We start from the raw sequence: 8,811 nt of genomic DNA on the forward strand, positions 1-8,811 counted from the left end.
TTAATTTTGTGTCTGCGTATGTGATAGTACGTGAGGTGATTTCGCTTACGTCCGACCGAAGGCGCTGCATATTTTTGCGAGTTTCGGAGTGCATGTGTATTAGTGAGGTTTTAGGGTCCCACCTAGTTGTGGTCCTCTCGGTCAATGCCTATGTCCGACTCCATTTGTGTGTTTTCATTTCCCCACGTAGGTGCAGGTGTCCACGTACGTTTACCACGTGTTAAATGTCTTCCCAACACATCTGTTGTTGTACCGTCACTCGTCCTACACTTGCCTGCATTCACTGATTTGGACAGTACATACCATCGAACATGGTTATGCGTTTTGCAGACGCACCTACACAGATCCCCCCGCCATGGTGATTGTCTAGGACTTTAGACACAGTAGTCACGATGCACGGACGTGTCCGAAGTTAGAGTCATATGGATGAGGGACGCTGCTGTGTCAATCCATTGCCGATAACTAAATGCATATCTGTGGGAATATGAATATCTGCACAATGGGGGACCATGGTGCGTCTGCCAGGGAGCCGGCGGCTGCCGGCCGAGTCACACAGCCTCTACAAGAGTGCCTGGATATGTGTTTGCGAAGTAGAATATCTACGGCCGAAAGCGTACTCCTTGCCTAGAATGATGAGACGTTTTACGTTTAGGTGTTAACATACATTCCTGCGCACATGTAGGTCTCCCATGAAACAAGCACACCGCCTTGTGCACTTATAGCACTGGTTTCCCATCTTTGCGAGCACGTAGTCATACTGCGGGTCTCCAACAGCAGCGTACATCTTGCTGCATTGAGACAAATGACGGCTGGCTACTGCTGCGTGCAAGACACAGTGTATCAGCTAGCTGAACCTATGTTCTGCGACTGTTCTGCAATGCTACTTAGATTTGAGAAGTCGCCTGGAAGGGCGCATGATCATCAAGGATTTTGCGGGATGGCTACGGCGACATCCCCACATCAGCAACTGTGAGCGAGAAATGCTTGCCCTGATGAGACACCAGGAATTAGAAACATGCGTACAGGAGAGAGGCAGAACACTAGTTTGACGCGTCTTCGAGATAGCACCAGATCGACTGTCTCGTGCACTATTATTACCTTTTTGCCGTCAGTGGAGAGCCTAATTTCCCGTTGATTTGCCGTTTTCTGTTCCAGCTTTTGTATTTCTGTTCGGGTCCGTCGTCCAACGCCTAATATCCCCTTTTCTCTTTCAGAGTCTGCGCCAGCGGTTATCTCTAATACCAACTGCTGATATGGTAGTTCTTGCCTTGCTTGCAGGCGTGCATAGGCTTGTTTTTCTTGGTTCTTGGAGGTGATGCAGCTCAATCAAGTGACTGCGGTTGGCTGCAGCATGGCACAGCCAGCGAACCGAGATTGTGAAGAGCCATCTACAACCAATATATTCGATTGTAGTGTTCCACTCGTGTTCGCGTCGTTTCCCATCCGTTTTCTCCTTTGCTATGTCCCTTTAGTGGTAAAAGAGGACAACCTCCTGAAAGCTGCTGTTCGAGCACAAGACGCAGGTACGTGGGCCAGGCCGGCACGGTGGCAAACGAAGATCTTTCAGGTTATCCGAGAGCATTTGTGTGCTCCGGTGCGTGTGGGAGGGATATGACAAGTTATAAGATCAAGTTTTGTGTGACTCGCCACGAATGCTCCTCACTTGGCACACGTAGGCCGCTGTTGGGGCAATATTCTACGCAAGACGACAGGTAATGCACGTCAGCTTCCCAGGTTTTGAACCACAAACATTACTGTGCATGACTATAGGTGCGTAAACATGGTCCTGCCACGATCTATGAACCTATCCTTATGTGCATATACGTCCCGTTTCTATAACGGGTGTGGGGACTCTTGGGTTGGGGTTGGCGCGAGTTGTGCCACTGTTGTGGTTCCCTTTGGAAGACGCAAGACACGGGAGCATGCTGGAGGTTTGTTACGTTCCGTACAGTTGTAGGTAAAACGTATGTTAGAGACTTAGACTAGCGTTGGATCACATTGTTTCATTCGATAGTCCACGCTCAATCTTACCATACATAATACTTTGATGATGTGCAAGACCATACAGTCATAAACTCATTCGTGCCTATGATGGGCTGCTTATTCTAACTCCAGGGCTAACTCGTTTGTTCTGATGTCTCTACCGGCGCTGCCGCAGGTGTTGCAGCCTGTTTGCTGTTCACAGTGAACCAAGTTGTCCAGACGTGTTCTGGTGGGTTGACATATCTCTTGTGTGTCCTTTTTAGTTGACGCAGTTAAGCCAAAGGGCGCGAGGGCTCGGTTGTCCACTACTTCGAGGAAGCAGAGCGATGCGCTGCACGACGTCCGGCTTTCCGTTAGGTCATCGGCGCGGGGGGACCCGGACGAAGCACTCGAATCGCCCTGGACTGCTGGACAGCTATTTATAGAAGATCTTCCGCTATCAGGTTTGTGTTTAGATGCTCCTTGTTTGCGGTTGCATTTGAAGGATTCTAGAACCGTTTACTGCTGCACAATCCCTCCGTGATTGCTTTGTCCTCACCTGAATACTGGCACGCATTTATACATATTTACATATATATCTACCTTAAGAGGTCTACACCAATGCCATTATGGAGCTGTAAGTATTGGCTTGCTTGGCCAAAATCCCAGGTCAAGGGTCAACGGTTGGTGTCTCAAATGGATAACTATGTACAGGCGTATATGTTTATTCATGTAAAAAGATAACAGTCCGAGGAATGCAGCGGGTGGAAAGATAGACTTACGAATCAGCTGGAATCGAATATCTTGTGAGAAATTCGACTGTTCTGGAGGACGCATGGATGGGATCGTGCATGAGCTTATATCGCGTGCCTTTTGGCCACGACAACAGTAGCTCCCGGCGAGTACCCGAAAACACCGTTGTATTGATGGTCAATGTAGTGACTGTATCTCATAGTCCTGAACCATCCACCGTCTCACTGCCACCGGCCGACTTAGAGAGCTAGGACACATGCGGATCCGGGTGGCCTGGTCGCTCGTTTGACCGCCATGCAAATTACGTTGGGCAGTTCCGAGAATGCGTTGGTTAGTGGCGCGCCCTTTCAGAGGATGACCACGGCTCCAACCATTAAGCTGAAAGGACCTGAGTGCTGGCACAACCAGTGGCGCAGTGACACTCACTCGTTCTGTCCGCTCCACATGCAGGCGTCTACGTTGTCTTCACCATGTTGCCCTGTCTTCTGTCCTCAGTTGCGCCACCTTCCTCGTGGGCTCTGGCCATCTCGGAACAGTCTGAGCTGGCTCTAAGCAGGCTCCATATGAGCCGGTTACGCCTGAAGAGTGTGCCAACGGAGACAACGTTGGAGTCCGTTCTCGCGCATATCGCGACTTCAGACCTTCTTCTCGGTAGAATCGCTTCTCTGCGCGAAGCGTATCCGGAACTGGAGAGTCACATTTTAGTAGAGCAAGCCAAAACCCGCATTCTTAAGGGGCTGAAACAAGCCTGGAGCAGCCTTCATGTTGGAGAGGCTTCAGCGCAGAAGCTCAGAATCAAGTTGGTGGACTGTGTCAGTCGTGCATCTGCTGACATCAGAACAAAGGCAGCGTCCGAGTTCGAAGGCTTGGGCCTTCAAAAGATGCTTGACTACCTCCAGAAACGTGAGGAAATGCAAGAGGGGATCATCTGCATTCCAGTGAAGAGAAGACGGAAGCTAAACGCAATCATATGCAAAGGGGTAACGTTAAAGCACTATGTTTAAACTTTGCACCTGATATGTAAATGCTTCCATAGACATGCAAAGAATTCTATTCAAGCAAGCCATTAAGCTCCCGCTGTCGTCTACCGACGTCAATTGGTAGGTCTTATTACGTAGCGGAAAGGTACTGCATTGCATTCTGAACAAGGTTATATCAATTAAGTTCAGGTGGTGCTCTCTCGACGCTAACTATGATATCATGGTGCGAAGGGTACACAATACATGCCGATGGGTAATGGAACCGCACCAAGACAAATCGCTTCTGCATTGACAAGCGATGCCAATGGGACTTCATGTGCAGACCGCTTGAGTGAATTCCCCTGCAGCTACCAGTGGACTGTGGATCCTACAGGGATCGGAATATGGAGGAGTACTGTAGGGGGACGTTAATGTAGTAATTGCGAGAAGCATGAAGGGGGTTAGAAAGCGCGCCTCAAGCATCTTTGAGGGATGAATAAGTGATGCAAGTAGTCAGAACCAGGTGGCCGTGCTCGTCGAGTTATACTGAGTGGCGAAGCGAATATGGATCCTGACAACAATGCGGAATGTTTGGATCGCTGTCGAATGACACCCTTGCAGACCCAGGACAAGAAGACTCATGCATGACCACGTGAATACAGGCGTTGGATGATCAGGCTGTTTCGGCTAACCGTTTCGGTTAGCAGTTCAACCGTCTGACCGTTGTGGTTTCAAAGATTCCATTACCTTCTCCGCTGGATTCGTTGTTCGCTGTGTGCGCATTGCCTTGACGGAGGTAGTGGTGTCAAGGTAAAACTGCGTTGTCGCATAGATCGCCACCCTAGTTTGATGATAATATGGCCCCTCGACATCTGAATGAACGTGCGGGTACTCGAGCCTCCTACTAAGCATGCGGCTGCGTCTTCGTTGAACGTCGCTTCGCTGGTCATATGCCTGCAGTTGCGTGGGAAGCAGGGCGACAGCAAGGGCTGGTGAGGCTGGTATCGGAGTGGAGTTTAGAAAACGACGATTTTATCCACGGTAAGTAGTCTTTTTCGCAGATGCTGCCTATAGGAGCACAGCCCTTTCGCAGAAGTAGGCGAAGTAACCAGCTACGAGGCAAGTACAGAGTTGAGAAAACCAGCGGTAATTTACGTAGCGATGTGGTGAAGCTGAAACCGAGGAGACCGCCGAAAGCGGTAACCGTTGAGAAAGACTTCGCTACGGAGAAACCGCAGCATAGCTACAAGCGAAATCAACCTGTGGGCAAACACTCGACAACATAGTTGTCGTGAATACACGCACGGATAACAGCTGCATGGATCCAGGATAATCCTAGGTGGAATCAGAACACCACATCTAAGGCGTGAATGCAGCGGGAAGAAAATCGTAGAACTGGTCGAGGACACAGTTGTGAACCAGCGACCTCAGAAAATGAAATCGATCACACGGAGTGTGTGATGCTGGAGCTCGAACAAAGGTGATTGGGAGCCTGGCTCGCAATAGGAAGTAGATGCAGATAGTACAAAGGATACTGTGTGGGCTATGCGTTTGAAAAAGAAAGGCATCAGGGAACATGCAGGCGGCACCATTGGCAGCCGTAGCCTTTTCTGGCGTCTTGCCCGTTGGCGCTTCCAACCTTGCTTCATAATTACGTTATTCTCTTCACGATGACGCCACCGATCTTGTGCTACACATTCCTCTGTTTCTGGATGCTGACGTGCGTGCAGACAGTGACGTCAAGATGAAGAACAGGAGCCTCATGGGCTTTTTAAAGCGATTCAGAAGAGGTACAACGACTTGTGTTGTCTGCCCGTTTTCTGCGTGTTTGTACTTGGGCTCCTCGTCGTCGTGCCATGAGGGTCATACGTCGTGCTCCGTCTGATAATTCTGTAACGTGTATGTAGTACCTTCTCCCCGTCGGTCAGACGTCTGGCGTTCGCTTCGCGGCATCTGCGTTCGCTCATCAGCTCAGTGTTTGCCTCTTATCCAAGGTTCCTCCGGACTCCCATTATACCTGAATGTGTTTTCTGCGTAAGAAGTGCATACCTCATGAAGACGTTGTCTCTGGTTTTCGCAGTGACCCACCTTGACTGGTGTGCAGCTGTAACAGTTGCTCTTTTGATGGTTGCACCCATTTTGTGATCGCACACTTTCTTGAACTGGCCTCGCTTTTGTGGCTTGGCATGGAAGTGGTTTGATCTCAACTGGGCAGACAGGCGCGGCCGTAAAGAGAGCAAGCACGCATCACGCCTTTGTAGCTTCATACTTCGCAGTTACTGTTTGGATCTGAGCCGGTGTGGAGGGCAACATAACGCGTGCCGCTGTGACGTTGCTGGACATGGACATTTGTGGAAATTTTAAGAGAGGCCAACACTTCTATGCATGTTCTTGCGTATTTGTGACTCCGTAAGATGCGAGCGTCTGCATACGTGTCTAACGACGACCCTTCAGGTAGAAATATATATATATATATATATATCTTGTTTCCTCCTGAGGAGATATAGATAACCAAGCATTTTCTCCAGCGTTTCAACCTCTGGTTGCACACGTGTACACACCCATATATAACGGCAAACGCATTTATGGGCTGCCACGTTTCAAAGACTCATGTTTATGTAACTGGCGTACGAAACTCGATTGCACGCTTTCAGTGACAGTGAGCGCTCCATTGTGCAGTATGAACAGAGGTAAGATCGCAGGCGCACCTTCTAGTCACCATTCGACAAATGGAGACTTCACCTGCAGATGGGACCTCATATCCCTCCGTCTGTCACTTTTCCGTCAACGTTTCAAGTTGCGTTGCCGTCACTGTGAGACGTCACTTTCTATTTTTCTGGTGCGATATCTTATCTCTCATGCCTATAGGTACACTTCGGGTATCAGATGTAGCCTCGATACAACCGGAGCTGCAAACAGACGTGCGCCAACTAGCTCCACAGTCGCAGGCTGACACGGCGACTGGCGCTCAACACTCTACATCATCGGGTGAGCGTTGCGCTTAATAAGGAAGAACGGAGAGACCGAAAAAATTGACTGCAGGTGGCTAGCACCAAACGTAGGCGAGGTGGTCGGCCGTGTCGGATTTTGCCACTTCTTGGTCTTCGACATTCCCCTCAGAGCTTATTGAAACAATATGCGTGCAAATGTCCATCGCATTTTGCCAAAAAAAAGTAGGTTGCATATCCGTATATATAAGTGCATATTTCCGTGCATACCTAGAGGGGCTCGCCTCTCGTTATTCGGGCTGCGCCAGGTCGCAAATTCATTTAGACGACAGCATGACTGGCCGCTATCTGCTCTGACACACACCATCATGTATGTAATCGAGTGACTGATGAGGTGGTCGTCGGCGCTATCGTTTCCGCCTCACTCGTTCTCATCCGCTGGCGCCGTGCTTTGCTGGTAGGCTGACATTCAACCTGGCCCTCTTACGTTTTTCCATATTTATTATGTTTTCTCATATGTGCAACAACACGTTTATGGGAATGTGTTGATGTTTCTCCGGACACCATGGAAACCGTTCAAGGTGCACGGAGTAATGTGACTTCTGCTTACGGGCGTTACACCGTTGGAAATGCTTTCGGCTTTTCATGACGTGCTGCACACACGTTCACACTGCACCTATGTGTTGCTCTGGCTACTTCCTGCGAATGCCTGTATTCATGTCAAACGGAGCCCTCATTCAACTGGTCACTCGACGTACGTATTAAAGCTCATTACCAAGAAAGGTGCAAACATCTGTCCAGTTCTCATCCTTTCTGTAGTATCATCCAATATCTGTGGCTTGTATTGACACGCTACATATGTCTCCTATCACGTCGTTATCACGGTGTCGGTGTCTGCGATCCATGTGCTTTTCTGTACCCTTCTGAACACTCATGGGGCCGCGTATCCGAGTGTGTTCGTGCTTTGACCGCTATCTGGAAATAGGTACAGGTGAATAAATACTTGCTTGCACGCTTGTTAGTACATCCCACTCTACCGGTTCGCTACTGAGTTGCGCTTCTACCTTGAAAACAAGGATCTAGTGCTTAGATTGCCTGTTTAATGCTCGCATGTTCTGGCTGAGTTAGGTGTGCATATGTCGTTCTCAATCTGTGCTGCCACAACACCTGTACCGCGGACCCTCAAGGCACAAATGTTCGGATGATACGATGGTTCGGCAGATGTGTCCTCCCCCCTCACGGGGTCGCCATCATTTTCTGGAACTATATGCCTGTCGCTGTTACCAGGTGTCTGGTTTGTTTTTCTCTCGGATATCTGCGGTTGCTCGTCTGCTTTTGGCTTCCGCAGTTTCATGCTAGGTTGTTCGTTTGTTTTGTTCCATGCGAAATCTTCCGACCGCGGATTGCCAATTGTACGGTATGGTGTAGTGTATGTCACATTGAGGGGTGATCCTTCCATTCTACGTTTCGCGACCGACGCTTGATTACTCTGTACTTTTGCAGTCCACATCTAACCCCATCATGCCGATATCGGTCTCCTAATCTGGAAACACCCAGCGGTGCATATCACGAGATGCGATGGCATGAAACAGGGAACGAGGAATGACGCACCGACTCCCAAAGCACTATGACCCAATACACCCCATTCTCGTCACACAAAACCCACAGAGCTATGTTGGGGGGTCATCCACTTTACTGATACCGATCTCTGATCATTTGTCACCGCTCAGTCATTTTTCGTTTTCTCTCCGTACACATCGTCACGTCAAAGGAGATACGATGTCTTCCGCAGGTTCCGGGAGCCTCCTCGATGTGTTGTTAGGTACTAGTGCGTCCGCGACAGCGCCTGGTAAGCTTGCAGCCGCGACGCTGCGCACAACCTCACTGCATGTCCCACATGTTAAGTCTGGCCTTCGTGGGCTGGGTTTGCCAGCTCGCTTCGCATTCATCTCGCGCTACTTTGTAATCACTTGTCCCTTCTCCAACGTCTTTATCGTCGGCGGTGCAGTCCGCATCAAAGATGTCTGTCGGCAGTCTAGAGTCCCGTTCTGCACACGAGCAGCCGCTTTGTTCGATGTGGCAAGGCGCCAGGGCACTGTGGAGGCGTAACTCGGATCACCGTTTCTTCGCGAACGTAGGTCGGGGCGGGGTTGGCCGGGGTGTGTCGTCGGCGCCTCGGACGTTCTCGG

Source organism: Toxoplasma gondii, chromosome VIIb (assembly GCF_000006565.2).
Source record: "Toxoplasma gondii ME49 chromosome VIIb, whole genome shotgun sequence".
In the NCBI taxonomy this organism is placed as follows: Eukaryota; Apicomplexa; class Conoidasida; order Eucoccidiorida; family Sarcocystidae; genus Toxoplasma; species Toxoplasma gondii.